The 16,862-nt window shown below is 30.0% G+C and overlaps 1 non-coding gene across 1 annotated transcript; it reads left to right on the top strand.

Moving 5' to 3' along the window:
* The first annotated feature begins 14,318 nt into the window (after positions 1 to 14,318).
* TRNAV-CAC (transfer RNA valine (anticodon CAC)) lies at positions 14,319 to 14,392 on the top strand. Its single transcript has one exon. It is a non-coding gene; the product is annotated as a tRNA-Val (tRNA).
* The last annotated feature ends 2,470 nt before the right edge of the window (positions 14,393 to 16,862 follow it).

The following is a 16,862-nucleotide window of genomic DNA, read 5'->3' as shown; positions in this document are numbered from 1 at the left end:
CAAGCATGTGTTTCATTCTTAATGGGTAGTTCGCGGCGGGCAAATATTTGGATTAATTAATTAGTAAATTATTAAAAATTAAAAATAAAGGTTCAATTTAGGTTAATTTTACAAACACAAATATTTTTACTCTCCCTCTAACCAAAAGAAAAAATTCATAAAGCCCATATAATATTTTCGTAAATTTCAGCAAATATTGTAGACAATTCCTTACCTCTCCTTCTTTTTCTTTGTAATCTATTTATTTTCTCTTTCACATTTCTACATCTCCTTTTCTATGTTTTTTTTTTTTTTATTATTTTTAAACGATTCATTCTTCTATTTAAATCTCATATTTCATCCATGCTATTTTCGATAAGATTTCTTAAAATTACTTCATCTTTCTCATATTCAATAATTTCAAGATCGTCGAAATATCATTTTGACATAATCTAAATATCATTTTTTACATAATTTAAACGATCGTTTATCATTGTCAACATGATCGTTTACCATGGTCAACAGGATCATTTAAATTTAAAGTCTTTTTTCTCATCATTTAAAATGACATAAATGATTGTGTTGACATGATCTAAACAATCACTTATCATAGTTAACATAATCGTTTAGCATGATCAACACGGTCGTTAGATTTAAAGTTTTTAACAAATCATTTACATTTTGGACTACACAATCGCTTATCATAGTTAACATAATCGTTTTTCATGATCAACACGATCGTTCAAATTTGAATCATTTCTCCTCATCATTAAAAAAAATTACACGATCGCATATCATGACCTATATCATTTAGACTATAATATACAATGTTTAGAATAGGATTATTCGTGTTCACGTGTTGATTGAGACTTTTTTTTTTGTATTTTTCATTGTGGGTCTGTGAGGTTTTTTTGTTTTTAGAATTGTTATCTATGCAGTGTAGCTTTGTTATATTTTTAAAAAAAACCTTAAATTTATTCATTTAAGCTTAAATTTTCTAAATCATTTTCAAATTTTTTATGGTGTTTTGTTTCACAAGCATTCTAAAGTTTTGTACGGTGAATATATAGAGATGTCCATAGGGTAGGATTGGGGATGTCATTCCCCTATTTCCATGCCCACTCCCTATATCATTCTCCATGGGATCCGGGTGGAATTCCCGAGAATTCACAAGGATCGGGTTCCCACGGTAATATTTTCTCATTATTTTAAAAATCAACAATTAATTGAAATCATTAATGTAAAAAATTTCTAATTAACTAATTAAATACATCTCTAAATTGTTTATTGTCGTTAGTTTTATATAAACGATTGAATTTAAAAATAAATTAGTCAAATGTTTGCCTAAAAACTAATCAATTTCTTTCTAGGAAAAAGAAAACATAGATCGAATTATTCATATTTATAATCTAGATTTTAATATCGAATTTAAAGATGTTCATTATCTTGGTCCATAAATAATCAAACTTAAAGTTCAAATGTACTATTTTTATAATAATAATAGCACATCTTTAAATAACTATTATTAAATAAATAAAGTATAATTTAGGCGAGGACGGGTCAAGATTGAGGAATGCATTCCCCATCTCCATTCCCTCACTCCCCGCCTAATTGGGGAATCCCACCCCATTCGAGACGGATCCTTGTGGGAAAATTGAACATCTCTACTACCGTGTTTCCGACATTTGGACATAACGTCCAAACGAAGAACATTTAGAGAGTTTTGAATGCTCTCTTAAAACATAGGTTTTCAAATTCCCACCGCATGTTATATTTTTGTTATTTATTTTGTGTATTTGTATTAATCTCCAATTGCATTACATATATGTGTGTGTTTTGTTATATCATAATTCTTATTATTTTTAAAAGAAATTCAAAATTAAATCCACATTTATATAATAAAAAATTTTAAATTATAATATATTGTTTTGTTGAGAAAGATAACATATAAAAATAAATGAATTTTCCATGAATAGCAAAAAATTGAAATTATTTTCACATATATAAAAAGGTTTACATAACCTATAGGGTGTGTTTTTGGGTCAAAAGAGTTTGTAAAGTAAGGATTTGTGAACTTCCACCCCTTGTTTGGTTGAAGGAGTTTGTAAGTCTCGCTATTAGAAAACATTAATTTTATATCTTATCAACTTCAAAGAGGGACTCCAAGACCTAAACTCCTTAGACTTTAAAAATCCTTACAAACTGTTTAACTTCTCATCTCAAACACTCTGTAAAGAATTTGATAGATTGTGCTATATTATGTAAATAGTTTCAATTTTCTATTATAGTTAAAAATGTGATAAAAAATAATATAAATTGTATTTAATTTTTTTAAAAAATCTAAATTGATAAAAAAAAAAGTTATATAAGTTCATATTATATCAAATTAATTATAAGTCATAAGAGCATTATTAAAACACAGTGTAAATTTAAGACATTCTCAAAAAGGGCAGGTTGGGCAAACTCAGGAGCGTCAAAAGTTGATGTCCTTTTGGGAGTCCGTCCGAGATCTCTTTCTTTTTCTTTTCTTTGCTTGAGCTTTCTTCTCCTCCGTTCATTTGTGACTTTAACTGTGGCATAGAACTATATTTCATTTTTCTTCTAATAATTTGCCATTCTTTGTGCAATTCAAGGTTAGGTTAGTCTTTAGGCCTTGGGAATGGTCAAAAGAACAAGTTAGAAGCAACGGCTACGTGGGCAGTGGCAACTTCCTGATCAACCGACCTAAAAAGAGCATAGCAACATCCATATGACCAACAATCACCAAAACACACAACCAAAAATAACCAAAACAACTCAAACCACCCAAAACAAGAAATCATAGATTCAAAAATTCAGAAATCCAAAAATAAAGTTGGGTTGGAAAAGTTGTGAAAGTTGAGTTGGTCATATGGATGAATCCTACGAAACAAACACAACAATCAAAATATTTTCAAATCTATACTATACATAAAAGCTCTTAGATGGAGAATTTTTTTTAGTCCATTTTACCCTTTTAATTATAAATATTCTTGCCGTTCATTTGATGACAATTTTGTCATTCAACTTCAAAGATGGATAGATGGATAGTGGGTGAACCTTAACAATTTCTCTCCATTTCTTTAACCATTTCGATATTTAAGTGAAAAATATTTATGACCCTAATTAACTTCATGGTAGTAGAAGAATTTGTATAAACATGATAATAAATTCAAAAAAACCTCCTAGAATTCTCTAACCCACACTTTCACCAATTTATTCAATATAGATATATGGTATCCCTTGCTTATAGCAACAAAAGTGAAGAGGGAAGTGCAATGAGACAAGAAATATAAGAAGATAAGATAAATAGTTAATCTAGAAAATCGCAGCATCAATTAGGAGCAAATGAAATGCAAGAAGACAATTTTTATTTCTTCGGTGTTGGAGATCTATACGAGTATTTCATTTCATTTCTTTGTAAATATTATCTTCTTTTTTATTTATTTTTTGTCATCCTTTAGTTATATAGATGAGTAAATGAAAAATTTTCTTCCATATTATTTTTTATTTTATTTTTCCTTTTATTTTCTTTAGCTAGAATGAGAAAGTAAAATGACATAAGAACTTGTATTCTAAATGAACATTCTAAAATTTCTGTTTTTTTTTTTGGAGAATGTGTTTTTAAATTTAAAAATTAGTATTATTATATTACTTAACTCTTTTTTTCTTCTTTTTGTTTTATAGCTTCTACTTTTTCAATAATCTTCAATAATATAAAGGTAAATTAAATATTATCACATTTTAATTCATAACTAAACTTGAAATAAAGAGACTAAAAAAAGTTTGCATTCACTATTTAATAGAAATTAATTTTGAAACATCTCTATCATTAATTATAATTATCAATAAAATATTAATTCTAAATAGAAGTAAAAAATGATGAGATGTAATTCTAAAATAGATAATTTTTTTATAAAAATATGAAAATATAATTATTAGTCAAATATTATTATAACTTATATTATTAATTTTATATTTTAAAATATACATACATACACATACAACGTACGTGTAAAAAATTAGTATATACAAAAGTACTTATACAAAACAAATACGGTAATCTAAAGAGACCGAACACGTATAATTCTATCTATTATTTTGGGGCATCTAAGATTATGGTTATTTTCATTTCAAAAAACAAAACGGTCTTTTAAAAGCGTCTGGTAGATTCTTAAATGATTATTCAGATGCATGGTACGTAGTGTTTTCTCATTTAAAATTAAAATTCATAATAAAATTTTAAATTATATATGATTAATAATTATTATTAGCAGGAAAATAAATTCTTGTTCGGTAACTTATCGTTAACAAAATTTTGTATATATTTGGGAGACAAAGGTGATGTTTAATGAAATTCCTTTTTTTAAAAAATACATTAAAATAGTTTCATAGAAAGGAAAATGTTTGCGGTAATGAAACATTAATTAACATAATGAAATTTTGATAAGATATAATATAATAATATGTATTTCAGTTTCCAGAACTCCCCATCTTCACCATAATTAAACAAATGTTTCATCTTCCATACTTTTACTTTAAAGGAAGAAATGAGAATTAAGGCATCACATTTTATATTTACTAGATACAAAACTTTGTAGTTCTAATTATTTTTTTTTACATAATTTAATACTTTTTATTCAAATATTACTGTTATATCTACTCTTAAGTTGCACTAAATTATGCATTGTTTCCTCGTATTATTTATTAATTTCATTCGATTAATATTTTTATTTTATTTGAAGTTAGGATCTTAAGAAATTATCTTTTAATTAGGTAAAAGAAAGTATTTATTTTGTTTTTTTCGTTTATGTGAAGCCCGCCTACTGAAGTAGAGGGATTGTGAGGAAGAACTTGTGTACGGAAGGGGTTGTAAAAATTATTAAGTACAAGTATTATGTGTTTTGAGGAAGAATACGCGTTTTGACTAGGCGACATGAGGAAGATTAATGATGCGTTTTGAGCTAAGCAAGGAAGAGCCAAACGAGGAAAGAAAGTTGAGAAGCTATGGTGACTCACTTTCCTCCGAATTAGTCAAAAAGATACATGTTGGGTTTAAAGTTAAGCATGATTAAAGGAAATATTACACTTACACATATAAACATTAAGTAGGTCTTGGCAAGCTAAGATGAGTTTAAGGATGACTAATCCAATTTAGGAATATTATAAATAGTCCTTGTGAGTTCAAAGGAAAGTTACAAAAAAATTCTAAAAAGTGTTAAAGCTCCGTTAAAAGAGAACTCAGGCAAGAAGAGAAGAGCTTGAGTTAAGCGTTAAGAAGGGGTTAGGAGGAAGCATTCCATCTTTATGAGTGACCTTTTCGAAGAAAAGAGAAATGTTTTCTAAAAGCTTTTCTTTCAAAGTTGTGTTATATTATGTACAATGTAATATATGTTGTAATCTTATTTATGATTTATATGAAAAGTATGACTGTTTGAAAGTTTGTTCACGAGGTAAAGTATAAGTTCTTATGATGTTTCTATGTGATGCTTGGATGCGAGTAAACCATTAGTTTCATTCCTATCATGAGGTAGTTGTTATGTGCACATAAGAGCAATGACAACCATGCATTGAGTGGTCCATATGGCGAGAAGATCATGGTTGGATGCATTGAGGCATGGTCTGCATTCGAGCTGACTACCAAGCAACTGGAATTGAATGAGAGTTTTTAGAGATGCTGGTGGTGAAATAAGAATCATCAGAGTAGTCTATTCATGGAGAAGATTCAATGTCAAGGCAAAAAGAATAAGTAAAGGCTAATACTATATTTCTTATTCCCAACACGTGAAAAGGCATCGAAGAGTTGTTGTAAAATGATTTTATGCATGTCCTTGTATTTTCCAAAAGGTTTTCCTAAAATATCACTCACTAAGCATTAAGCTTATGTCATAAGTTTCCCTTCCCTAAGCAAGCGAGTCGAGGAGTCTACTGAGAGAAGGCGAGCTATTGCATGATGCCAGGCATTAAGAGTTATCTATCAAGTTGTTGGAATTTTGAAATTTTAGTTTTAGATTCTATTAAAGTATTGTTTTGTATTTGTATCACATTTGTTTAAGAAGAAATAAGTTGCTAAGTTCTTCCAAGTTTTGGAGTGTGGTAATTTTATATTGCAGAGTTGTTAAAATTTATGTCCTAAAACTTCTAGTTTGTAATCATATTCTATTCAATAAAGTCATTATTGAGAAATTATTAGTGAAATTAAATATTATAACCTTAAATCCAATAAACTAAGGTCTCAATGCTATTTTGAGTAAACTTGAACTTTATATAGAGACATAAATGTGAATCAAGTTCAAGTATATAACTTAAATAGTCTAAAATAAGGGACATCTTATTTTGAGGACACTATAGATGCGACCCACTTTGTAGTTAGTACAAATAATGTGATCCTAAATTGTTCATGTAGAGACATGAAAGTGAGGGCATCCTATGTAAAGAGTTTACATAAGGCTGAACATAATGAAATAGTCACTTTTACGTTATAACGTAGTTTACCGTTTAAAATTGACTATTTCGATTATTAATAACCTGAGTAACTTAATTTTAATTCTGAGCTAACTATGAACTTTTGTTCACACAAGTTTATCCTTAGGTTTGCATAAGTGAAGGCAGCTCATCAACGATGGCTCAATTAGCCTCCCATTTCAGAGGAAAGGTGGGATGAATAACTGGGAGCATAGGGTGCAAGACGGAATTCAATCCTACCCGCTTTAGGGTTAGTAGATAGGTTGTTCCCTTAAAAACTAAATCTAAGTCTTGAACAAGGGGCCCCACCCTCTCTCATTGGCTCGAGAGGGATTGGGTTTATTAGTTAGATCTTAAACTAATTGTTCAATAGTAGATAAGTAGGACTTAAGGAGCAAGATGCAGTCTCGGGGGTAAAAGGGTAATTTGAACTAGTCAAGGTTACGAACAACCTGTGAAGGATTAACTTACTAATCTGGTTATATCAAATGGACACAAATATATCTATAATGAGGGGAGTGCAACTACGAGACTTTAATGAAATGACCCATTAGTTAATGATTGTTGATTAGCATGGTCTAAAAGAGTTTAGTCAGTTAATCTCATATCGTTGGAGTCCATGGTCTATAGATCCATTAGGTTCCCCCGCTAGCTTATATAGAATAAACTTAGAATAGTATGATGGATTGACTCGAAGTATTCGAATTAGGTGAGGAGAGAGAAATCGACAAGTATATGTGATATAGTTGTTGGATTTCAGATTAGAGATAAAGCTTTATGTTTAAATGGAATTTAAATATTAAAAGTATGAATATCGATTCATACTCGAAAGCTCGAAAATGATGGAAATAGTCAAAGTTGTAAAAAGTCAAAATATTGATTTTTTTTATCGGTAATATATTTAAATATGATTTGAATCTTGAGAAAATGAATATGAATTCATGCTTGGGAGGTCAAAATTAGTCAAGATAGAGAAAATTGTAAAAAATCAAAATATTAACTTTTAGTTTGAAAAGTCAAATGTTTGACTTTGACCGAACGACATTGTTGCCCTTTGACCAAACTTAATGGAAAAATTCAACATTTGTTGGATAATCCCACTAATTATAGTGCGCTAGGTGTTGTCACACTATGAAGACATTAAGCCCACTAATTTTTAGTGTGTTATGTGTTGTTGGCCTATGAACTTGCATGTATATGCAACTTTACATGTAAATTCACTATAAATTGAGCTCTTGGGTCTTTTTGGAAAGGGTTGGATCTTTTGAAGACCAAATTTGGGTTGGATCTTTTGTAAATTTATAAATATATATATTAGCCTAACCCTATTCTATAGCTCCATTTCCATCTATTTCTCTTTCTCGGGTTCTTTCATCTAACGATCCCACAATCCGATTTAGAGTTCGAAGGATAGCAATAACCTTAGTGCTAGTTCGAATAACAATCGGAGCTTTGAATGTAAGTACTCTCAAAACCCTAATTTCAAATTAATTTAGGGTTTAAAACAATGCATGTTAATCTTAGAAATTAGAGTAAAATTTAGATCTGGTTTTCGCTATGCATGTCTAAATTCTATCCAGAGCATGATTTTTTTAAGTAAAAATTTAAAAGTGGGCATTCTAGCACTTCACTTAGAAGTGTTAGGATTGTCCAAGTCACGTCCACACTTGGAATGCGAGGAACGCGTTCTGAGTGGGGGCAGGACAATTTACATGTGCATCTCACTTATACATTGAAAGAATCAACACCCCCTGCCAATTCAATGTGTGTAACCACCTCCACTCCAAACATATGTTTCCAAATGACATCTATTGCATTCTATCTCACAGAGTTATGTTCCGTCAACAACTATTACACTCTAAAAATCATCTCTATTGTCTTTCAAGTGGACACCTACACTCGAAACACGTGAAAAATCACAATGATACAACATAAGCCAATATGAAAATTCATAAAAGAAATATATATATGTGCAAAAGATGCAGGTAAAGATTCTCCCTACACAATGCTTTTTAATAAAGTAAAGATAGAGAGTTCATACATAATAATTATTTTTTATTTAAATTATAGGCTATTTAAATCTTATTTTGGTCCTTAAATTTTGCTTGTTCTATTTTAGTCTCTAAACTTTTAATAACATTTTTATAGTCTCTAAACTTTTAAAAAAGAACATATTTTAGTTTTACGTGTAGTTCGATTTTTGGAGAACTCAAAAAGTCACTTTGGCTTCAAGTTTTAGTTTTATCACCATTTTGATGGATTAGACATTCTACCCCACCTTCTTAACTCATGCTAGAAGCAAATTCATCCACACAATTTTTTTAGTGCTCCAAGTTTGGAATATTTTATGAGGTAGTTTTTCTCTTCCTCCCAATTCTTTTTTCTTCCTTTTTTTTTCTTCTTTTTTCCTTGGTGGGGGATTGTGGTTCATTGTGGAAATATTTTTTTTGCAATTTTAATTTACCTTGCCATGGATGTTAACACTAATTTGTTAGTTCTACTCAATGTTCTTATAATTTGTTTCAAGATTTTAATTTGGTAGAGTTTATTTTGTACATGAGTTGTATTTATTTATTTATTTTTATTTATTTTACCTTGTAATAGATGTTAACACCAATATGTCAGATTGTCAGTTCTATTTTTTTTTATTTACTCAATTTTCTTCTATTTGTTTAAAGGTTTTCTTCTATTTGCTTAAAGATTCCAATTTGGAAAAAGAAAATAGTAAAAGGGTAGGGAGCCAGGAAGAGATGTGAGAGAGATTTGAGTTTTGGAAAAAAAAAATAACAAAATTAATTTTTGGGTTTATTTGAAAAATATAGTGTGTTGATTATGTTTCTGTATTGATTACATAAAAGATTTATAGAATAAAGTAGCAAGATTTCTTGGTTATTTATCAATTTGAGTCGTAATATGATGAATTTAAAGCCTACTCATCTAAATATAGAAGTCACATTATCATCCCGTTAAGAGTTAATGGAATCCTAATGACATGAACCAAAGTAAGCTTTTTTTTAAGTTCAGGGACTAAAATAGGCGTTTTTAAAAGTTTGAGGACCAAAATAGAACAAGACACAAAGTTTAGGAACCAAAATAGAATTTAAACCTAGATTAAAATTTATGAAATAAAATTTTCTCACCATTTAAAAAAGTAAAATAGAAAAAATATAGTTGATTATATTTAGAGAGGTTTGTATTTCAAAAGTACCACAATTTTAGAAAACTCATAATTTTGTTTTTTTCGAGGTCTATCTCGGTCAAGATCGACCTTGAGATTCTTCCCAAATTTAAAAAAACTCTTTGAAGGATTTATCTCAATCTCTCTCGGTCGAGTGCATGTGAGACTCTGATTGTGATCCACCCTTTACGTGGTAAGAGTCTATGCGACAGACGCAATCTACGCGATAAACAAGAGGGTTTTTTTGGAAAGTGTGATCCGACGAACTGTTATGCATTTTGCTCACTTCACCTGAAGATGGTGGCATAGTCCCCTTACATTAATAGGTCAATTTATTTGACCTCGTTGCCCAATTCGAATCTAGGATAAGAATTTGGCAGAAACACGTGGCACTTTGTGATTGGACCACCTTTGCCGTCGGTCAGGAGTCATCATTTCTACATGCTCTATTCTTGCTATGTGTTTTAGAATAGAATGCCCAATGCTTGCTATGTGATCTAGTATAGGATGCTCTTTGTCTGCTGTGTGTTCTAACATTGGAAGATGCATTATGTAGACTGGAATTGGTGGAAACTTGCTAATTGCGTTGAGACCTCTCTACATAGTTGCAACTTGACAAAAGAGTGTGGTAAACGCTTGAACCAAGGAAATGGTACAAAGATATAATCAATGTGCAGAATAATTCTGCGTTGTAATAAAGCAGATGTGAGAACTAATGCGCTTCCATAGGATATGAGCCTTAAACTTGATTTTAAAAGGAATTTGAATTGTGTTATTGAAGGACCTATTGGCAGAAATTCTTTTAACCCAACACATTATCTATTGAGACGCAAGATTTTTATACGCATGCTCTAAAAATAATTTTAATGCATTGAGATAAAATTTGAGTTGTAAAGATGTTTATAAAGAATCCCCATTCACTAGATGTTCTTCGTCTATCCTTTCAAATGTTTTGTTTTACCCCCTGTCCAAGTAGCAAAGAACATCCCGCATCGAACTTGCCACCTTGATTGTCTGATGTGGCCACTGTCGAATCAAATAGCATGTAGAGTTAGGAGAAAAGAGTCGAGGTTGTTATTTTATTAACCATGTGTTTTGAAATTGAGAGGGATTGTATTCATGTTTAATGTATTTTTGATCCATTATCAATGAAATCCTTGTGTTTTGCAATTGAACCCTTTCGCATTAAATTTTGACGTTCATCTAATCCGCGTACTAGACGTTTGATTTGTCATCTTGTGAAGAGATACACGCTGAGTGTCTAGGCAGCACGCCTCCTTCTAGTCGCATGAAGGGACCAGTGGGACGGGACGTCACAATTGGTATTAAAGCATAAGTTCTTGGGGAAATGGTCTTAGAATCATGCATTTAGAGTCATATGAAAGTATGGATGACTAAACATATTGGTGTGCAATAGGTGTCATCGCACCATGAGTAAGGCCAAGACGAGGCAGGCAAGTAGCAACAAACACTAGTAGAAATTTAGTTTTACGACGAAAAATTGGCATCATAAAGAGTTTCAACGACATAATTTTTGTGTCATTGAAGACCCTGTCAAGACAGACTATTTAACAACACTTCAAAAAACGTGTTGTTAAATATGCTTAAATGACACCATAATTGTGTCATCAATACCTTTACCATGACGCGATAAATATGTCATGGTAAAGGTATTAATAACTTAACACCAGTATATTGTCATCAATACCCTTATATTGAGACTTTAAATGTGTCACCATTATCTATACCTTAATACCAATATATTGTCATTAATACTCTTACATTGACGCTTTAAATGTGTCACCGTTATTTATTACTCGACACGAATATATTGTCATTAATACATTCATAACGATTTAAATGTGTCACATTTATCTATAACTCGACACCAATTTATTGTCATCTTTAAACATTTCGTTACACATAATTCTTGTCAAGAAATGTGATTTGATGACATTGTTTTTGTTTAATAAAGGTTTATATGTCAACGCTTGTTTGACGTTGTTATTTTTCAATTTGCAACACATTTTTCTGTAAAGACAAAAAACTAAGGACATGTAGACATTGTACCAATGAAAATTACAAAAAGCCCTCAAATTGATCAAGAATGAAAGAAAGCATAAAGTATTTGTAATTTGTTAAGGACACATTATTGGAGGCTGCGAACTTACTGTTAGGGTGAAACATTCTAGACACAAAGCGAACTGTTGGTGGCTTATTTGGATAATCCCCTGTGAACTAAAGCATAAGTTTAAACGTACCTGATCAACTCAAAAAAGGGTTATATGTCATATAGTACACAAGAAGTTCACTAATAAATATACATCAGAAAGCTACCAGAACCAAATAAAAAATTTACTAGAAGTTTAAGGAAATCAAACAAAATGCTAACGGCTAACATCCCTTTCATTTTTCAATATAATATAATGTTTAGAAAAGCACAGCTGAATGAATTGATCCTTTAGAGCACATACCCACAGCACACATCAGGACAGATGAAAGCAACTTGACATTACAAAGTTGAGCCCCAAGAAAAAAATATAATAAACTTTTTAGCAAGCTCTAACTATTCCCAATTTTCCATCATAAAATACAGGAAACACAACGCACTCCCTGCATCAAAATAGAGGATAGAGCTTGACAAGAAGAACAAGAGACATGGAGATACAAACTATCTTTTAAATAAGTGTAGATGAATTTTAAATCAACAAGTTAATTTAACGGTGTAAAGCCAATAGGTATGTAGCCAAAATAAATCTGAATAAATGAGCGAAGTTAAAATACCATTATATATATATTGTAGTATTATTTATTAATTGTAATTTTGGATGGGAGAACAGAGTGTATAACAAATTTGATTATAACAATGGCATCTTCCTTCTTTCTCGGTCAATAGTAATCTTAGTGCCATAGGCATGAACTAAGAATGTAATACAGTATAAATGTATTAAGGGAGGTGAAGGAAACAAGAATTCAAAATTGAATTTTTTTTACTACTAATCATTAGAGACCATGAAAATCTAAAGATGTAAAGTCTTGGAACTGTTTTAGCAACCAGAGCCCGTAGAAAGTATAGACATACATAAATCTAAAAGATTTTAAAACAACTATCACAATTTGCAATTGTCAATTTCTAAGATAATGGATCATCTTTTCTCCCCATATCGAATGGTTTATCCAGCTGAATCTAAATATCAAGGAAGCAAAATGACAGGACCCTACACAAAGTAAATAGCATAGATGAGTTTCATAAGAAGACGTACTTAAAGGAATATTCAGGCATCCCAAATGCCGAGATCACACTAATTAGGGACCGACTGTTGAGTCTGATAAAATAGTACAAGAATCAGCCCCATTTGTTCGAATAGAAACATTAGCTGTCCTCCTCCAACTATGGAACTTATTGACAGTCAATTTTTAATTTTAAACAACTAGTTGTGTAAGCTTTTACAATGAGAGGATGAAGAATCAAACAAATTTGTGAATGAGATGGACTGCCGGATAGGCACTGCGACCAATCACCAAACGAAGCACAACTAAGCAAGGGATGAAGCACAACTAAGGAAGGGACGAAGCACCAGACCCCAAAGCACAAAACGTAAAGATATTTACTGTCTGTATAACGGGAGAAAATTAAATATTAATTGCTCCTATAATTTATGTTGGTTAATTTACTCTACAACAAAATGCAAAAATATTTACGGTTCGTATAAAAAAAAAAACACATGAAGCCACTATTATTTTTTCATAAATTTTGACTGAGACGAGTATTGAATTCTTGCACATATTCTTCATATTATTACTTTCTTCTTCTTCATATTCCTAATTATTTTTGTTCGCGATTTCTTCATTTCCTCTTTTAGAATTTCTTTCATCATCATCTCTCATCTCTTTGTTTTTTTTTTTTTCATTACATGATCGAATACCAAAATCTAAACAATCAATAGTCTATCCCAGATAGATAGAGATATACTACTATCTAGCCCAAATAGATAAACGATAGATTTAAATAATTTTGTACCAAATCTAAACCTTGTACCAATATCTAAATTTTGGTATAAAATCATGTACTAAGATCATTTATATCTGGTAAAGATCGTGTATCAATATCAATGTACCAGATCGTTTAGATTTTGTACAAGATCATGTAACAAGGTCGTGTACTAAAGATCTAAACTATTAGTTGTCTATTCAAGGTAGATAGAGATAGACCACTATCATTGTCTACTGATAGATTCAAACGATCGTTCTAATTAGAAACTTTTGGCACGTGTATGTTGTCGATTAATTACGAGGTATCTTTGTTATTTTACGTTAAGAGCTTGTGTGAGTCTTTTTTTTTTTTTTTATTAATTATTATATATTGTGTAAATATTTTTGCATTTTGTTTTATTTTTTAAAAACCCATTTATATTTAGTATTTTTTTTTAATTTTATTTATTATATTATAGTTTTATATATCATATTACCTTATATTTTGTTGGTATCGCTTTTTTCTGTCCTCGTTTTGCGTCTAGTTTTACATAAAAAAAAAAAAAAAAAAAAAAAAAAAAGGAGAGAGAGATAAGTATTAATTTAAATATGCTTTCAAAAGGTATTTCTCAATTATATGTCGAAAAGAACAAAGTATTTTTTATTTGCAAACATATATGTTTTCCGTACGAGGCATATCAATAATGTCTGGGTGGTGTAGTTGGTTATCACGCTAGTCTCACACACTAGAGGTCCCCGGTTCGAACCCGGGCTCAGACATTTTTTTTGATTGAGTTTTGAAGAAGAATAAAAGACAAGAAGAAATAATAATAAAATAAATAAATAAATAAATACCTATACGTCATGCAAAAACTACTAATTCATTCTGTCAATTTTATTACAAACTGTGATTTATAATAAGAAGGTTTGGATGGTGTAGTTAGTTGGTTATCATTCTAGTGTGTCATAGAATAGAGGTCCCTTGTTTGGACTTTCGCTTAGACATTCTTTTTTTATTGGTTTTTTTAACTATTAATTTAATTTTGTTATGAATCGTAAATATTTAATATCAAGGTTTGGGTGGTGTAGGTGGTTCATGCTAGTACAGTGGTCCTCAGTTTGAATTTGGGCTCAAATAAAAATTTTCCATTCCATTTGTTGCTAGGTTAAACACATTTTAAAGTTATAAAACCAAATAGACACACTTAAAAATTCATAAACTTATTGAATAAACAATTTCAAAAATATAAAAAATATATCGTTAACAACACACGTGTATTTGGTACACATTGAATGTTATTTAGTTAGTTTTGTCTTCTTTAATGTTATTTTTTATGATTTTGTATTGTTCGCATTGAATGTTTGAGTCTTTGACCAATTTTCATTCATTTTCTTAATGTCCATTATAATCTTTCTTTCTATTTCATTATCTCAAGGGCACAAGTTAAAGCATGTTTGTTGTGAATTGAACTAAGTTATCTAGAATAACTCTTTCATGAACATATTGCATGATTAACTAATTTCAAGAACCAATTGATTAGTAAATAAGGTCAGTTGTATAATCAATCTTAGCTAGATTAACTCACTTAATGCAATTGTTTGATTAATATGGACATTTTTCGTACGAATTAGAATTAGTTGAGTATCTAGATTGACTAAGAAAGTAACATAATATCAGGCAGGTAACTTGAGGCATCATGAGCATATGAGCTAAGAGTTAAAATTGGCAAACATTGCATGCATGCCTTGATAAGTCTATTGTCGCAGTTAAATGGGTGGATTATTCCAAATCACTAGAATAGATCTTTTTAATTTAAATTAGTTCATTTAAATTCCAACTTTACATTAGCACACTTTCCATTAACATTTTTACATTCAACTGCAAACACAATACACAACTCCCCGTGACACGTCTAAATCCAAGAGTGTGTAAGCATTCTTCTTAATTTTCGGTAGACACCCAGTTTTGTCGCTTACAGTACGTTTGTTTTCCAAATCCCGTTACGATACTACATGAAAAGCAAGCCCAAAAGTCAACAAGTACACTCCATTAATTTATGGTCATTTAAAACAAAAAGAAAATTTCGAAAAGATGTAACTATAGAAGTGATGTTCGCTGAATTTGTTATTTTCCAAAATTGTTTATTTCTCTGTCTCCCACCGAAATTAGAGATAATTTTAAATCAAAATCTTAAATCTGTAAAAAAAGGAAAAGTTATAAATTTACATAATAATTAAATATTAAATAAGTGAAATGTTCATCACAATTGAAATTTGAAAACGAGACTAAAATTTAAATATGGAATATATATATATATATACATATACATATATATATATATATATATATATATATTAATAACAACCTTGAAATTGTAGTTGGACCATGGCAAAAAAAAAAAAAAAAAAAAAAGGGATTCTAATAATAGAAAGAAAACTCAAGTATAATCAACATGTCATATTCCATAATTTTTGGTATATATGTCATAGAGTTAATAAATAAATTATGACTATCCATAATTAATTACGATATAGAGTGTAATCAATGATTGTCAAAGAAATAAAGTACCTAAATCATCATTATATATGGTTTAAATTTTTTCAACTTTTAATTACAAAATAATACAAAATTTTAACATGACAGACTAGAGAGAATGTATCACAATGTTAAAATTGCCTAAAAATAAAGTAAAAAGTCTAATTATTTGTGAAATATTGTTTGTAAAGTGTCATTCTAAAAAAGTTTTAATAACGAGACGTATGACGGGCATGGATCCTAAGTATTTTCACTAGTAGTCTAAGTTGGCAATTTGATAATAAACTAGAACTTTCACCTATCAATCACTCGTCAATTGAAAAAGAGTGCATGAAAGATACCACCGATGCATATGTTACTATACTTAGGGAAAAGTTACAGTACTACTATAGTAAAAGTTATACTTCTCATCAAGTTATACATTAATTCAATGTTCATTTATTTCACAGACCCACATAATTCTTCAATATTGTTACTTTTGTGATAACTATGAATTGAAGTATAGAAAAATTTCCAATCAATTATCAAAATAGAAGAACTAAACTTCCAATGTTGCTCTTATCAATTAGAATTAGTGTACTCCAAGAGAGTCCATTCGACTTTCCAACAATTATTCCAATAACCACAAACAAGGTAAATATTTGCTGCAACTTAATTATAATTTAACCTTCCACAATCACTTTCATTCTCAAAAAGCCACTGCTACCATATAAA

Source organism: Cucumis melo, chromosome 5, assembly GCF_025177605.1.
Source record: "Cucumis melo cultivar AY chromosome 5, USDA_Cmelo_AY_1.0, whole genome shotgun sequence".
In the NCBI taxonomy this organism is placed as follows: domain Eukaryota; kingdom Viridiplantae; phylum Streptophyta; class Magnoliopsida; order Cucurbitales; family Cucurbitaceae; genus Cucumis; species Cucumis melo.
The sequence above is the reverse complement of the archived record's forward strand: the minus strand, read 5'-3'. Positions and strand labels throughout refer to the sequence as shown.